Genomic DNA, 17,515 nt, shown 5'->3' on the forward strand with positions numbered 1-17,515 from the left:
GCTTTGGCATAGTCAGTAAAGGAGAAATAGATGTTTTTCTGGAACTCTCTTGCTTTTTTGATGATCCAGCAGATGTTGGCAATTTGATCACTGGTTCCTCTGCCTTTTCTAAAACCAGCTTGAACATCTGGAAGTTCACTGTTCATGTATTGCTGAAGTCTGGCTTGGAGACTTTTAAGCATTAGTTTACTAGTGTGTGAGATGAGTGCAATTGTGCCGTGGTTTGAGCATTCTTTGGCATTCCCTTTCTTTGGGATTGCAATGAAAACTGACCTTTTCCAGTCCTGTGGCCCCTGCTGAGTTTTCCAAATTTGCTGGGAGCATATTGAGTGCAGCACTTTCACAGCATCATCTTTCAGGATTTGAAATAGCTCAACTGGTATTCCATCACCTCCACTAGCTTCATGATCATGCTCCTGCCCATTTCCTCAGCATCATCGCATGGCACCATCACTGTTAATCATTACTTTCCAGTCATATTGGCCTATTGTTTCTTAAAAGAACCAAGCTCATTTGTGCCTCAGTACCTTCATATATTTTTTCCTTCTGCCTTGAATTAATAATCCTCATTCTCTTTATCTGATTAATGACTATTCTTCTTTCAGGTCTTATTTTAATTCCCACTTTCAGAGAGAGAGATCTTCCTGATCCCATTGACTAAGTACTAGTTATGTGCTGTTATAAAACCCCTTCTATTTTCTTTATAGCACTCTAACAGTTATAAATATATAGTTTTGCTGTGCTTCATCACTCAGTCATGTCCAACTCTTTGTCACCTCATGGACTGCAGCCTGCCAGGCTCCTCTATCCTAGGTGGTTCTCCAGGCAAGAATACTGGAGTGGGTTTCCATGCCCTCCTCCTAGGGATCTTTCTAACCCAGGGATCAAATCCAGGTCTCTTGCATTGCAGGTGGATTCTTTACCAGTTGAGCCACCAGGAAAGCCCTTGTACATAGGTGTGTGTGTGTGTGTGTGTGTGTGTGTGTGTGTGTGTGTGTGTGTATACGTATGTGTATGTGTAGTTAATTTGTTATAACTACTTGTTATATGTAACTATATAATTATATAGTTATTTGTAGGTTATTTATTTAAAATGAACATTCCTAAAATCTGTGAGGGACCATGGCTATATTATAATGTCACCAGCATTTTTTAGCACAGTGCTGGGTGCATAGTAAACACTCAATAAATATTGGCTGAAGTAACTAGTGAACATGCCATAGTAACATAGGGATAAAGAACTTGTTTCCCACTAGGAGGATCTGGAAAGTTGGAGGTTAAAGCAAAAGTATTCTAGGCAAAGGAAACAAAATGTTTGTACAAAGAATTAGGAAATATATTTGAGAAGTAGTAAGGTATTTTCTGTTGCTGAAGCATAGGCATTTCAGTGACACATGGAAGAAAAAAAGAAAATAAGAGGAAGAGTTAAGGAGAAATGAGTTTGGAGAAGCAGGTCAGGATCAGGGTCATTCTGCCAAACTAAGGAATTCAAGTTCAATTAAATAAATTTTAGGGAGTGACCACATCAGATTTTCTTTAAAGAAAGGTAACTAGAATTGGGCAGGGTAGAAGAGGGACAGGAGAGAAAAAAAAGAGTAAAGAATAATATGTATGCAAGTGGGGTATATGTGATGCACAATATTTGCATAGCAGTCTGTATTTTTTATAGCACCCTCCTAAAACTTTACCATTGTGTGCTTGTTTGTGTATGTGCATGAGGAAGAGAGAGAGAGATGTCATTCAGATATACCTGAATTTCAAAATTTGTCACAGGGCCTCCATTTATGTCCTCATGATATCATGATAATTCTTAATACTAACAACTCTAAAAATATTAAATTATTTCAGCCTGTAACATTTAACTGTTTGAAGTATGTTCACTTATAAGACTATATTTGATTTTCACCCAAAGCCATACAATAGAGACAACTTTTTTTTTTTTTTTTTTAGAGACAACTTTTTTTATTTACCAATGTGAAGACTGGATTCACAGAGGCTAAAAGACTAGCCTACAGTTATATAACTAGTAAAGCTAAGATTTAGCATTGCAACCCTTTTCTAAGTCCAAGATCCTTCTCAATTTAGTACACATCCTTTCATTTTACTACTAATTTTACTGTTCTGCCTTTTACAACTCATGCTTTTAAAATAAAAGTTTCATACTGAGTTTTCATAACTTTGAAATAACAACAAGGTTAGCTTCCCTCAAGTTGCTCTTTTGAAACATTTTCACAATCTATAAGGCCTGAACAAAGAATTTCGTAGATAAATGATCATAGATTACAATCTTAACAAAAAATATGTGTTAATTATTAGCTTGTAAAAAAATACATTTAAAAAATATTTAATTAAAAAAAAAATCTGTGGGTAAGAATGAGCACTCATAGAAGAACTGCATTGTATTGGTAGAACAGGAATCATCCCATTTCCTTAGAAAGTGAAGATAAGATTAAAAAAAAAAAGATTAAAGATGCTAAAAGATGGAAATACTAGTATAACTGAACATCTTTTGAGAAAGATGGTATGGCATACTTATCATTTATAGTAATTTCATTTGGAATGTGTTTTTTTAGAGAACATTGTTTTTTTTTTTTTAATATAAATTTATTTATTTTAATTGGAGGTTAATTACTTTACAATATTGTATTGGTTTTGCCATACATCAACATTAAGACTTTATTTTTTAGAGAAGTTTTAGGTTTACAATAAAATTGAGAGAAAGGTACAGAGATTTCCTTGCACTCTGCCCTCCACATGCTCATGTGTGTGTGTGCTCAGTCACTCAGTTGTGTCTGACTTTTTGCAACCCCAAGGGCTGTAGCTGCCAGGCTCCTATGTCCATGGAATTTTCTAGGCAAGAATACTGGAGTGGGTTGCCATTTCCTTCTCCAAGGGTATCTTCCCATCCCAGGAAAAGACCCAGGTTGTATGTTCTTCGTTTGTTTTTACCAAAAATGAACCTACACTGATACATTATAATCACCCAAAGTCTACCTTAGGGTAGACTCTTGGCATTGCAGATACTATGGGTTTGGACAAAGGCATGGTGATGTATATGGGCTTCCCTAGTGGCTCAATTGTAAAATAATCTGCTTGCCAATGTAGGAGGTGTGGGTTCAATCCCTGGGTCAGGAAGATCCCCTGGAGAAGGAAATAGCAACCCACTCCAGTATCCTTGCCTGGGAAATCCCATGGAGAGAGAAACCTGGCAGGCTATAGTCCATGGGATTGCAAAATAGTTGGATATGACAGTGACTAAACAACAGAACAACAGTGGTGACATGTATACACCATTATAGTATCATACATAGTATTTTCACTGCTCTACATATCCTCTGTGCTCTGCCTATTCATCTCCTTCTCCCACAGCCCCATCCCTGGAAACCACTGATTTTTTTTTTTTAATTGTCTAAATAGTTTTGCCTTTTTCAGTATAATGGTGTCAAAAATTCAAGGTGAAGTTGAGAAAAATTAGAAGCCACAGTAAGATAAGCCACCTGCAAAAGTAACCCAAAGGACTGCTTCTAGTAGATAATTTAATTTGGACACCTAAAAGTTGTGGTTGAGTTCCGGGGAGGCATGAATAGAATGTGAACATAAATTGAAAAGGTAAAATCTAATCAATTAATGGAAGACTGAATTATCAGAAAGAAAAAAAAGAATGCATTAGGGAAAATCAGAGAACTAGCTGCATGTTTCCAGCAATGTCTAGGAAAGAGAGTGCCCTGATTATCAGATTGGAATACTTTAGTTGCCCACCTAATGGTGGATATTGGTTCAGTTCAGTTCAGTTCAGTCGCTCAATCGTGTCCGACTCTTTGTGACCCCATGAACTGCAGCACACCAGGTCTCCCTGTCCATCACCAACTCCTGGAGGCCACCAAAACCCATGTCCATAAACTCAGTGATGCCATCCAACCATCTCATCCTCTGTCATTCCTTCTCCTCCTGCCCTCAATCTTTCCCAGCATCAGGGTCTTCTCAAATGAGTCAGCTCTTCGCATCAGGTGGCCAAAGTATTGGAGTTTCAGCTTCAACATCAGTCCTTCCAACGAACACCCAGGACTGATCTCCTTTAGCATGGACTGGGTGGATCTCCTTGCAGTCCAAGGGACTCTCAGGAGTCTTCTCCAACACCAAAGTCCAAAAGCACCAATTCTTCGGTGCTCAGCTTTCTTTATAGTCCAGCTCTCACATCCATACATGACTACTGGAAAAACTAGCCGTGACTAGACAGACCTTTGTTGACAAAGTAATGTCTCTGCTTTTTTATATGGTTTCTAGGTTGGTCATAACTTTCCTTCCCAGGAGTAAGCATCTTTTAATTTCATGGCTGCAGTCACCATCTACAGTGATTTTGGAGCCCAGAAAAATAAAATCAGCCACTATTTCCAATGTTTCCCCATCTATTTGCCATGAAATGATGGGACTGGATGCCATGACCTTAGTTTTCTGAATGTTGAGCTTTAAGCCAACTTTTTACTCTCCTCTTTCACTTTCATCAAGAGGCTCTTTAGTTCTTCTTCACTTTCTGCCATAAGGGTGGTGTCATCTGCATATCTGAGGTTAGTGATATTTCTCCCGGCAATCTTGATTACAGCTTGTGCTTCCTTCAGCCCAGTGTTTTTCAGGATGTATTCTGCATATAAGTTAAATAAGAAGGGTGACAATATACCGCCTTGACCTACTCCTTTTCCTATTTGGAACTAGTCTGTTGTTCCATGTCTAGATAGATCAAATTAAATCTTGAGGCAGTAATCATTAAGAATATCTACTGAGTCATTTTTTAATGATTTTCAGGTTCATATGTACTTTGAATTTTGTACTTTTTACATGTTTTATCTAATGGATTCAGGATGCTGGTTATCAAACTGAACAACCCTATGTTTACAATGTTTCCAGTTATAAACTAATGCATGAGCATCTGATTTATACATTGATATCATGGACTTTAGTTAGTGTGAATTAGCCTCCCTCATCCAGGTACAACTGGCACACTGATAAAATAGTATAAAGTTTTACATAAATTGAAGCAAATATTATGACTGTATGGAAAAGCATGTGGGTAACATCATTTATCTATTTGCAATCAACAAAGGAACTAAGTTGTTATACAAAATACACTTATGTTTCTCTTATTTTTATTGTTGAAATTTCCTCATGGAATGGTTTTTGGACTTTTTACCATAATAACCTGAGGAAATTATTAAAATTACACGTTTGTGGGACTTAGAGACTCTGATAACACTTAGCCTGGGATGAAGCCTAGGACTCTGCATTAAAAAAAAAAAAAAAAAAAAACAGCCTATATGATTCTGAGCTTGAGCATTAGTGGACTTTATCTTGAATTGCACTGTTTTCCAAAAAAAAAAATTTGCTATATTTAAATAAGCCTGGGGTTCTTAAAGCGATTTTTCACAGCTGGGCAAAATTCATGATTTCTGTTGGGTTTCTGTTATAATGACATCATAATCAGTTTCAGACCTCTAGTCAGAACTGTGTATTCAAATCACAGCAAGGATTGAGGAAGTGGATGGAAGGTTTGTTAGGATAACAGACAGGGGCAGCACCAAGGGAAGACAAAATGGCTGCCATCTTCACTGTACTGTGTGCCCCAAAGTGAGGAAAAGAAAGTAGAATCCTTTGAAGTCCTCCCTGTTCAAGAGCAGAAGCAAATAGGTAAGTGTTGATGCCAAGGCACAGCCTAGGCAGTATAACCCCCTTCCAAATTCTTATCATCTCCACATCTCCAAGTGAGACAATCTTAAGTAGAAGCAATGTGCTTCCTATGAAAATGCAACTTTTAAGTCCCTAACTTTTTCTGATGAGAAGAGCTGACTCACTGGAAAATACCTTGATGTTGGGAAAGATTGAGGGCAGGAAGAGAAGGGGATGATAGAGGATGAGATGATTGGATGGCATCACTGCCTCAATGGACATGAGTTTGAGCAAACTCCAGGAGATGGTGGGAAACCTGGTGTGCTGCAGTTCATGGGGTTGCAAAGAGTTGGACACAACTTTGTGACTGAACAACAACAGCAACTTTCACTCAGAGCCAGATTGCTGCCCCTAAATACCTCTTGCATACAAATTTTCCATCTTACTCTGGAAATGAGGAAGTATTTAATTGATGTGCAATTGGAGGAGGATTCAAGAGATGGGAGTGAGGGGAAAGTAAGAGTAAGAAATTGGTTGGCAGAAAGTGGTATAGGTTAGGATGACAAACAAGAAGTAGCAGAACTAGAGTTTGAATCCATCAGACTCCAAAGTCGATATACCTCTTTATTAAATTTTTCTAACATTAATGTACTTAATAATTACCTGAGGGTCATGTTAAAAATACGTTCATGACCCCAGAAGTTATGATTTAGTAGGATTTATATGGAGTCCAGAAACCTATATTATTATCAAGTATCACAGATATTAATAATTCTGATGCAGATAATCAGTGGACATATTTTGAGAAAAGTTTCCTAGAGGAATAGTTCTCAAACCATTTGGTTTAAGGATCCCCTTACACTATTAGAAATTACTGAGAACACCAAGGAGCATTTGTTTATGTGGTAAAGAATATCTGATAAATAATAGCTATTGATATGTATGGTATTAAAAACTAAACAGAAATTTTAAAATATTAATCCATTTGAAAATGCCAATAATAAGACCATTAAATTTTAACTAGATAACATTGTGTGAAAAATAATTATATCTTCAAAATTAAAAACATCTAATGAACAGAGTTGTATTAGTTTAACATTTTTCAAATCTCTTTTATGCTGACTTAATAATTCTCATATATATGTCTACATTCAATTTTTTGTGATGCAATGTTTTGGTTGAAGTATATGAAAAAAAAACAAAAACAAAACTCAAGCCTCACACAACATATTTGCAGACAACGTGAAAAGATCCTGGAGACTCCCATGGATACAGGCATCACACTAACTTAGCGTCTTAAAATAATAGCTATTATTGCTATCAGAAATGGTTATGTTCTTCAGTCTGTATTGGTCATCAAAGTTTAGGGACACTAAAGAAGGTAGAAAAATTAATTTGTTCCTTAGACTGTTTGGAGTTGTTAAATTATTTCATAAAATGTATCCCAATATTTCTCTTTTATTAATTTGCTTTATACTTTTCAAAGCACTATAGAAATATAAAATAGGAGTCCAGGTGTTTGGCCAGAATTTTGTTTAAAGAAATTGGGATTAAGAACAAAGATTTCCTTCAGGGTAGAGGAATATCAATAGGCAATGAGGAAGGAATACATTAGGTGAACATAGGAATACATAGGTAGGAAAAGTATAAAAGCAGCAAATAATCTGGAGTTGTTTATAGTGGATATTTGCAATTGAATAAATAACTATAATGGTGAGAAAGTGCTAATCATAACCTTTTAATGAGAGTTATTACTTTGCCTGAATAAAAGAACCCTTTCTTCTGGTCAGCACACCTCTTCAAATTTGGTTACTTTTTGTTGTTGTTGTTACTTTAAGTTTTAGTTCTATAACCTAAAACTTGCTGCCAAATTATGCAAAGACTTTAACAAATATTATCTCATTTCTTATCTTTGGTCAAAGTGGAAGCACCTGAAAAGGAGATTGGAAAAAGGCAGCTGGGAAAGTGAGAGAAAAATTGAATGTTTGTAGTCTTGGAAGCCATTTGAGGTAAGTGTTTCAAGGAGGAGGGAGGGAGTAATCCAATGTGTCAGTTGATGCTGATTGATGAAGTTAAGATAGAAAATGAAAATTGTTCCCATGGAGTGGTTGAGGTGAAAAAGCCTCAAGGTGGTTTTCATTGGTTTAAGTGATATAATAGCATGTTTCTATACTAATGTGTTTTTCAAGAGCTTCAGTAGTGAACACAGTACATACAAATCTTTTCCTTATAGAACCTATAATCCAGTAATTCAAGCTGATGAAAGGCAAGTTTTCTTCCTTTTCAGCATGCTGTACACATATAGCATGCCCAGGTAGCTCAGTGGTACCACTGCCTGCCAATGCAGGAGCCGCAGGAAACTCGGGTTTGATCCCTGGGTTGGGAAGATTCCCTGGAGGAGGCAATGGCAACCCACTCCAGTATTCCTGCCTGGAAAATCTCATGGACAGAGGAGCTTAGTGGGCTACAGTCCATGGAGTCGCAAAGAGCCAGACATGACTGAGCACTCTCAGGCAGATACACGTTTTAGATGTTTCTCTAATTTTTAGGATATCAAATTTATTTTCAAGATGAGAAATTTCATGCTAAAACAATTTGGAGTAGATCAGCCAAATAGATTACAAAATTTTGATAGGCCTGCTTATCAGAAGAGTTAAAGGATTACATAAGTAATCTGTGTTCTCACATTCAGTGCTGTTCAGCAATTTGGGGTTAGAATTGACTTGTTCAATAGAGAAAAACAGTTATCTAGAGTTACTGAGTCTGAAGTAAATCAAGAAAATGTACTGAGATCTTCAAGTTCTTGATTCAGACAATGATATAGGCAGATTATTTCAGTGTCTGTCAAAGGGTGAAAAAGATTCAGGGGAGTCTAGGTAAAAACAGCTGACTTTCTAGTGTGGAAATTTCCTATATTCTTGACTACTGCATGATAACTGTTGCTGGCAATGATATGACAAATAGGTAAAAATAACTGATATGACATGTTAAATATCAGGTTAGCAAATTCTTTGACTCAGAATATCTGTGAAAGTAGTGGATAGAGAGCATGATAATCTGGGCCGTACTACAGTCTTTACTCTTTAGGAATCTGCAATCCAGTGAGGGAAAAGGAAATTACAAGTGACATTCTACATATACATGGCAGGAACACAAATAGCTATGCAAAGGGACAGAGACAGGTAATAAGTAATCTGGACTGTGCACTTCTCTGGTGACTCAGCTGGTAATGAATCCGCCTGCAATGCAGGAGACCAGGGTTCGATCCCTGGGTTGGGAAGATCCCCTGGAGAAAGGAAAAGCTACCCACTCCAGTATTCTGGCCTGGAGAATTCGTATAGTTCATGGGGTCTCAAAGAGTGACATGACTGAGCGACTTTCACACACAATCTGGACTGTAAAGGGAAGAAACTCTTAGTAATTTATAGATTATCCAGGCTGATTTGAATAGTTTCCATTTGCTTTTTGCTGATTATAATTAACACTGTTCCTTAAGCATCCCCATACTTGCAGATGTGAAGAGAGATGGGAAAACTTAAATCAGTCCATTTTAGGAACTCTGTTAACCAGGTTGGGTAAAGAAAGAAATGAAAATAGTGAGTGAAATGGTGTTTTTGAGTTTTCTATACATTTCTAGTTTCCCAAGTTACTTCATTATCATTAAAGTTAGTTGTATCCACCACATGGTTATGCATAAAAACACATTGACTAGTTTAAGCTATTCTCCAACATCCAAGAAAGATTTATGCTTCATGTATCTGAAAATTCTAGATTAATATGGCAATTAATAGAACATCTGCTACAGGTTGTCCCAATTTGTAGAAACTGATATTATCAACCAATTTAAATTTTGTTAACATTAGACACTTTCCTGCTCTTTCAAGGGAGCATTTGTCCTATGACCTTCTGAACTTAAGGGATAGATGTATAGCTACAAATAATCATCATATTTTCATTAGAGTCCTCAGCTAGAATTTGTAGCCATTTTTCATGCTATTAATATAACATTCTTTAATAATGCAGGCTTTAAATCAGGCTTCCAGGGGTCCAATATTGGCTCTACTACTATCAGACATTGGAAAAATTATTTAACCTTCCTGAGACTGACTTTGCTCATCTGACAGATGGGAAAATAATAGCATCTACTTCATGAAGTAGTGAGAATTCAATGAGATAATCCATGTAGACCACTTGGAACAACACCCATTCGTGGTGAATACTGAATAATTGTAATCATTATTACATGATTGGTGGAAGTAGTCATAGGAATATCAAGTCTACATTTATATAGACTTTAATACTTTTCAGACTATGGCCAAAAAATATTTCATTTGAACCTGGGAACAGGTGACAGGATTGAAAACTGAGACACAGAGAGGTTATGTAATTTGTCTGAGAGCACTCAGTAAGTTAATAGGGAAACTGGTCCTTCACCTCTATAATGATACTGAATTCTAATGATGATTGCTGCATCAGTGAAGTTAAACAGCCTGCCTAGTGAATTTTCCTAAAATACTTTATATGCCTTCATCAAGCCAACTCTTCCTTAGTGTTTTTCTTGGAATTGAAAACTAAGTTTTCTCCCCCTTGAGATGAATACCGAGTTATTTATTTCACATGGTTTTACAAATCAGGCAAGTCCAGCATACTAAACTTATTATTAATACAAGTTTTCACACTTTCCAATGCTTTTCAGTATTCCTCATTATTGTTTCAAATAAGCATCTATAAGTTAGTTATTATAACAAGTCTGTATGATCTGGCCTTTGAATTTTTAGGAAATTTGTATATGTAGTCATTTGTGAGATGAGAGGTGACTCATGTAAATGCACCTAGCTATGCTACTTTTAGTTTATAGCCAGTATATTCATATGTACACATTGCATCAAATTATCTATTCTGTTTTTAGAAATATACTTTAAAAAATTCATGTAACAGTGGCAGAGTACAGAAGGTAGTAATTGAAGCATTGATAGCTGAAAAAACAACTAAAGCTATTTAAAGCTGTGCATAAATAAATGTGTTTTGAACTGTGTTCCCTGGTGAAATAATAGTTTCCTTGGTTTGCTTCCTATGCTTAGGACTTATCTTTCATATGTTGTTGGAAGAGCTGACAAGTGTATCCTGGCACAACTAGATCCAGGGAAAAGTTGACAGATTTTAAACTACAACTGAGTTTGGATTCACAGTGCATTGCCTCAATAAGCATCTCATGATTCTCTTATATAAAATATATCACTTTTAACAGAAAATGTAAATAAAATTATAAGGAATAATGAAAAGCACAAGTCTATCTCACTTTGAACTTCTAATATATGAGTTATATTCCATTTGCATGACTGGTCAGATGTGAGTGAAATTGATTATATATGTTCAGTGCTGAAAAACACAGACAAGCTTTGTGACTTGAAGTATCTTGTCAAGGGTTTACATAAAACTTATTTATTAAATAGAAATTGGGACAATGGGGAGAAAAGATGTGGCAAACCTTACTTGAGGAGTATTTTTAATAGAAGTAATATCACACAGATGGAAAGGAACTAGTATTCAGTTAGCACTGGTTCATGTAAGGTGATCCCTTGTGTAGAGGAACTTGAATTTTCAGTGGTCCTAGGATGTTTTGGTTGCGTATGTATAACCATGAGTTACCACATCTAAACACACAACAGGGCAAAATCTGTTGTCAAAGAAGACTCAAGAAAGTCATTAGTGAGCATCCAAAACTTATCAAGTGCTCTGACAAAATAAGTACTTTTTGGGCAAATGCTTAGTTGAATTTGGGGGGGTGTATGTGTGTGTGTGTGTGTATATATTATATGTACATTATATATATTATTATATATTATATAATACTATATACTATATATATAATAAATAATATATTATAAATATATTATATATTATTAATATATATATATATTTATTATATATATATATATATATATAAAATGGTTTTCTACAGAGTGTCTGTTATTTTGTTCATGGCTTCTTGACTAGGGCAAAATGTTAAAGGGGCAAAGTTGTTCTTCTGAGGGCCTTTGCTCTTTTCTTTAACTATACTCAGAATTTTCAAACATTTTCAGAAATATATGCAGGAGAGTGCCATTCCTACTAGTTGAGAAATAACCATGATATGGACTCTATTGATGATGAGTCAGTCATGTCACCTAGATGCCACATTATAGTAATCACAGTGTTTTGTGTTCCATCTCCAAATAATTTATATGTGTCATCCAAGTGCCAGGTACTTAGTTCAAGCTTAGTATGTGACTGAATAAATTAAAATAATTTCCTATGTCCTAGCTCTGTCTGCTGAAAGAGTCCAGAAGCAGCAATATTCCAATGGGGGCTAATGCAGAGGATATACAAGATGATCCTAGAGTGTCTTGTAGAATCAGAAAGTAAGGAAGTATTTAGGAGACAAAATGATAAGAGTGTGTCAAAAGGATACAGAAGCCAACTAAAAGAGCCCCTGAAGGCCAATGCTGAAATAATTTCAACAACAAAATAAGTAAAGTAGTATTGAAATATTGCCCAAAGTATAAACTTAATACTCATGATTTATACTGATACAGTGATCAAATCTCCCATACAAAAGAACTTCAAATATTTTATGTAGCTATTTCCCATCAAGGAGGTAGAGCATAAATCTACATTACTTAAGTGTGGATTGCACATAGTGACATCCTTTCAAAGAGTGCAGTATGGAAACAGAGTATGATCTTGCAGTGGAAAAAGCTGGCAAACATTCACTACCTCAGTCTTGTGATCAACATTAACATCAATGATAAGTCACCTTCACGTGTACCCTCAATGTAATGCAGTGAGAATGGTTTTTGACTTGTGTTCTTTCTTCCAAGAACTTGCAGTCTAATTCTAAACATGAGAAAAACCTCAGACAAACCCAAATTGAAGAGTGTCCTGAAAAATCAACATCTGATCAATACTCCTCTCAACGAAGAAAATTCTGACTAACTGCCAGTCGAGAAGAGCCTGGGAGACATGATTACTAAATGTTATATGGTATACTGGATGGATTCCTGGAACAGAAAAAGGATATTAACTTAAAAACTAAGGAAATTTGAATAAAGAATAGACTTTAGTTAATATGAATGTGTCAGTATTGGTTCATTAGTTGTGGCAAATGTACATAGTAATGTAAGATATTATCAATAAGAAAACTAGATGCAAAAGATTCTTTACTTGCAACTTTATTATAAATCTAAAGATATTCTAAAACAGAAAGTTTGTTTTAAAAAACATTTTACTTCATCATCATAAAAGCTAAATAATAACAATGATTTGTTTTTCTGAATATAAAATCCAAAATATATTACTATATTAAGATAAGTAAGATGGTGAAGTACTCATTTCTTTAAAATAAACAATTAGCTAAAATTTATACTTAAAACTTTATCCTCTCATAGCCTTTCTTTTCCATTTTATGTCTTGTATCTGCAATATTTTATTGCTGCTCTAAACTTCCTGGTATGATCGTTAAGATATTAGAGACTGATCCCTTGCCATTTGACGATTCTGTAGACAGAAAAAGAGGCAGTATTTCAGATTCTACACCTTTTCCCTGGAATGACAAAAGTGCCATGACACAGCTATGCCAGAGGGAATTCACCTGAAGTGAAGGCTTTTAACATAGCACAGCTTTGTATCATGTTGATTCCAGTCAAAATAAGAGATAGTTTCTCCCTCAGAACAGTCATGTTGCCAACTAGAATAGAATGTGTTGTTGCTTGAGTTTTACTTAGAAGAAAGATATCATTTTATATATACTTGCTAAAACTAGTATTTTCAGGAAATTGTCAAATATCATTAAACGTCCCCGTGAATTCCATAAAACTGACAATACACTATATTATCAGTCAGTATGAAATAGCAGAATATAATGATAATTAAAGGTATTGGTAGTATATATGTATGTATATATGTGCATATCTCATGTCAGTCAGTTCAATTATCAGTTGTGTCTGACTCTTTGCAACCCCATGGACTGCAGCACACCAGGCCTCCCTGTCCATCACCAGCACCTGGAGTTTGCTCAAACGCATGTCCGTTGAGTCAGTGATACAATCCAACTATCTCATCCTCTGTCATCCCCTTCTCCTGCTGTCCTCAATCTTTCCCAGCATCAGGGTCTTTTCAAAGGAATCAGTTCTTCACATCAGGTGGCCAAAGTATTGGAGTTTCAGCTTCAAGATCAGTCCTTCCAATGAATGTTCAGGACTGATTTCCTTTAGGATGGACTGGTTGGATCTCCTTGCAGTCCAAGGGACTCGCAAGAATCTTCTCCAACACCACAGTTCAAAAGCATCAATTCTTCGGCACTCAGCTTTCTTTATAGTCCAACTCTCACATCTGTACATGACTACTGGAAAAACTATAGCTTTGACTAGACAGACCTTTGTTGGCAAAGTAGTGTCTCTGCTTTTTAATATGCTATCTAGGTTGCTCATAAGTTTCCTTCCAAGGAGTAAGCGTCTTTTAATTTCATGGCTGCAGTCACCATCTGCAGTGATTTTGGAGGCCCCAAAAATAAAGTCTGCCACTGTTTTCACTGTTTCCCCATCTATTTGCCATGAAGTAATGGGACCAGATGCCATGATCTTAGTTTTCTGAATGTTGAGCTTTAAGCCAACTTTTTCACTCTCCTCTTTCACTTTCCTCAAGAGGCTCTTTAGTTCTTCTTTGCTTTCTTTCATAAGTTTGGTGTCATCTGCATGTCTGAGGTTATTGATATTTCTCCTGCCAATCTTGATTCCAGCTTGTGCTTCATCCAGTCCAGCATTTCTCATGATGTACTCCTCATATACGTTAAATACGCAGAGTGATAATATATAGCCTTGACATCTCCTTTCAGGATTTGGAAGCAGTCTGTTGTTCCATGTCCAGTTCTCACTGTTGCTTCTTGACCTGCATACAGATTTCTCAGGAGGCAGGTCAGGTGGTCTGGTGTTCCCATCTCTTTAAGAATTTTCCTCAGTTTGTTGTGATCTACAAAATCAAAGGCTTTGGCATTGTCAATAAAGGATAAGTAGATGTTTTTCTGGAACTCTCTTGCTTTTTTGATGATCCAGCGATGTTGGCAACTTGATCTCTGGTTCCTCTGCCTTTTCTAAATCCATCTTGAACATCTGTAAGCTCACAGTTCATGTACTGTTGAAGCCTGGCTTGGATACATTTGAGCATCACTTTGCTAGCATATGTGCATATGATTATCATTATTTTATAATATAGTAGACTCATTGTAATCTTAAAGCCTTTAAGTAGGTTTACGAGGCATTTATTTCAGTAGCATGATATTTAAACTTACATTAACTAGTGGTAATAAAGAACATTAATTTTCTTTGATAGAGGCTGCATCTAAATTTCCAGAGCTTTGCAGAAGAGTTGGGTGTTTTAAAGTCTCAGTTCAGTTCAGTTCAGTGGCTCAGTCGTGTCTGACTCTTTTCGACCCCATGAATCACAGCATGCCAGGCCTCCCTGTCCCATCACCAAATCCAGGAGTTCACTCAAACTCACGTCCATTGAGTCGGTGATGCCATGCAGCCATCTCATCCTCTGTCGTCCCTTCTCCTCCTGCCCTCAATCCCTCCCAGCATCAGAGTCTTTTCCAATGAGGAAACTATTCGCATGAGGTGGCCAAAGTACTGGAGTTTCAGCTTTAGCATCATTCCTTCCAAAGAACACCCGGGGCTGATCTCCTTTAGAATGGACCGGTTGGATATCCTTGCAGTCCAAGGGACTCTCAAGAGTCTTCTCCAACACCATAATTCAAAATCATCAATTCTACAGCACTCAGCTTTCTTCACAGTCCAACTCTCACATCCATACATGACCACTGGAAAAATCATAGCCTTGACTAGACGAACCTTTGTTGGCAAAGTAATGTCTCTGCTTTTCAATATGCTATCTAGGTTGTTCCTTCCAAGGAGTAAGCATCTTTTATTTTATTTTTTTAAATATAAATTTATTTATTTTAATTGGAGATTAATTAGTTTGCAATATTGTATTGGTTTTGCCATACATCAACATGACTCCTCCACAGGTATACACGCGTTACCCATCCTGAACCCCCTCCCTCCTCCCTACCCGTGCCATGGCTGCAGTCACCATCTGCAGTGATTTTGGAGCCCCAAGAAATAAAGTCTGACACTGTTTCCACTGTTTCCCCATCTATTTCCCATGAAGTGATGGGACCAGATGCCATGGTCTTCATTTTCTGAATGTTGAGCTTTAAGCTAACCTTTTCACTCTCCTCTTTCACTTTCATCAAGAGGCTTTTTAGTTCCTCTTCACTTTCTGCCATAAGGGTGGTGTCATCTGCATATCTGAGGTTATTGATATTTCTCCCTGCAATCTTGATTCCAGCTTGTGCTTCTTCCAGCCCAGCATTTCTCATGAAGTACTCTGCATATAAGTTAAATAAGCAGGGTGACAATATACAGCCTTGATGTATTCCTTTTCCTATTTGGAACCAGTCTGTTGTTCCATGTCCAGTTCTAACTGTTGCTTCCTGACCTGCATATAGGTTTCTCAAGAGGCAGGTCAGGTGGCTGGTATTCCCATCTCTTTCAGAATTTTCCACAGTTTATTGTGATCCACACAGTCAAAGGCTTTGGCAGGGTCAATAAAGCAGAAATAGATGTTTTTCTGGAACTCTCTTGCTTTTTTCAATGATCCAGCGGATGTTGGAAATTTGATCTCTGGTTCCTCTGCCTTTTCTGAAACCAGCTGAAGATCTGGAAGTTCACGGTTCATGTACTGCTGAAGCTTGGCTTGGAGATATTTGAGCATTACTTTCCTAGTGTGTGAGATGAGTGCAATTGTGCGGTAGTTTGATCATTCTTTGGCATTGCCATTCTTTGAGATTGAAATGAAAACTGACCTTTTCCATTCCTGTGGCCTCTACAGAGTTTTCCAAATTTGCTGGCATATTGAGTGTAGCACTTTCACAGCATCATCTTTCAGGAGCTTTGTTAGTAGTGATGCTTTCTAAGGCCCACTTGACTTCACATTCCAGGATGTCTGGCTCTAGGTGAGTGATTATACCATCGTGATTATCTTGGTCATGAAAATCTTTTTTATACAGTTCTTCTGTGTATTATTGCCACCTCTTCTTAATATCTTCTGCTTCTCTTAGGTCCATACCATTTCTGTCCTTTGTCGAGCCCATCTTTGCATGAAATGTTCCCTTGATATCTTTAATTTTCTTTAAGAGATCTCTAGTCTTTTCCATTCTTTTGTTTTCCTCTATTTCTTTGCACTGATTGCTGAGGAAGGCTTTCTTATCTCTTCTTGCTATTCTTTGGAAATCTGCATTCAGATGCTTGTATCTTTCCTTTTCCCCTTTGCTTTTCACTTGTCTTCGTTTCAAAGCTATTTGTAAGGCCTCTTCAGGAAGCCATTTTGCTTTTTTGCATTACTTTTCCATGGGTATGGTCTTGATCCCTGTCTCCTGTACAATGTCATGAACCTCAGTCCACAGTTCATCAGGCACTCTATCAGATCTAGTCCCTTACATTTATTTCTCACTTCCACTGTAAAATCATAAGGGATTTGATTTAGGTCATACCTGAATGGTCTAATGGTTTTCGCTACATTCTTCAATTTCAATCTGAATTTGGCAATAAGGAGTTCATGATCTGAGCCACAGTCAGCCCCTGGTCTTGTTTTTGTTGACTGTATAGAGCTTCCCCATCCTTGGCTGCAAAGAATATAATCAGTCTGATTTAGGTGTTGACCATCTGGTGATGTCCATGTGTAGAGTCTTCTCTTGTGTCATTGGAAGAGGGTGTTTGCTATGACCAGTGAATTCTCTTGGCAATACTCTATTAGCCTTTGC

At 36.8% G+C, this 17,515-nt stretch overlaps 1 protein-coding gene across 3 annotated transcripts in view; it reads left to right on the forward strand.

Moving 5' to 3' along the window:
* The window catches only part of FAM133A (family with sequence similarity 133 member A), a 50,526-nt gene that overhangs the window by 19,616 nt on the left and 13,395 nt on the right, over nt 1-17,515 (forward strand). For all 3 annotated transcript variants that reach the window (XM_005227744.5, XM_005227745.5, XM_002699779.6), the window contains exon 3: nt 7,581-7,667. The gene's annotated coding sequence lies outside the window, so the exon portion shown is untranslated. The remainder of the gene's footprint in view (nt 1-7,580; nt 7,668-17,515) is intronic.

Source organism: Bos taurus, chromosome X (assembly GCF_002263795.3).
Source record: "Bos taurus isolate L1 Dominette 01449 registration number 42190680 breed Hereford chromosome X, ARS-UCD2.0, whole genome shotgun sequence".
Lineage (NCBI taxonomy): Eukaryota > Metazoa > Chordata > Mammalia > Artiodactyla > Bovidae > Bos > Bos taurus.